The sequence below is a fragment of the Nematolebias whitei genome, chromosome 14 (genome assembly GCF_014905685.2).
Source record: "Nematolebias whitei isolate Nwh7 chromosome 14, NemWhi1, whole genome shotgun sequence".
Lineage (NCBI taxonomy): Eukaryota > Metazoa > Chordata > Actinopteri > Cyprinodontiformes > Rivulidae > Nematolebias > Nematolebias whitei.
The window spans coordinates 19990879-19991219 of NC_056511.1; the positions used below are offsets into that span (position 1 = coordinate 19990879).

At 47.5% G+C, this 341-nt stretch overlaps 1 protein-coding gene across 2 annotated transcripts in view; it reads right to left on the minus strand.

The window, feature by feature from the left end:
• The window catches only part of smad9 (SMAD family member 9), a 937424-nt gene that overhangs the window by 936763 nt on the left and 320 nt on the right, over positions 1-341 (minus strand). The window lies entirely within an intron of this gene.

Genomic DNA, 341 nt, shown 5'->3' on the forward strand with positions numbered 1-341 from the left:
GCAGCCCTGCATCAGTCCGCCGGTGCTGCTGCTTTATGGAAGCTGGCGCCACTCGGTCTGCAGACTCAGATAGGCTAATTACCTAATGCTTTTATCACCAGAACACCCCTTCCCAAAAAAAGTAAACACGCCAGCTTCCTTCTACTATCACTACATCCAGACTGCGTCACTCCGGGATCCGGGATCGAACCTGGAGCTTCCCAGAAACACACCTTGATAGTGGAATAAATGGTCGGGCCATTAAAAAAAAACACAAATCATCAATGGGATAATCCTAACTTTTGTCAGCATCTGCAGTCAGCCTCAAACAGCAGGTTATTTGTGTTTGCACTGCATCCATA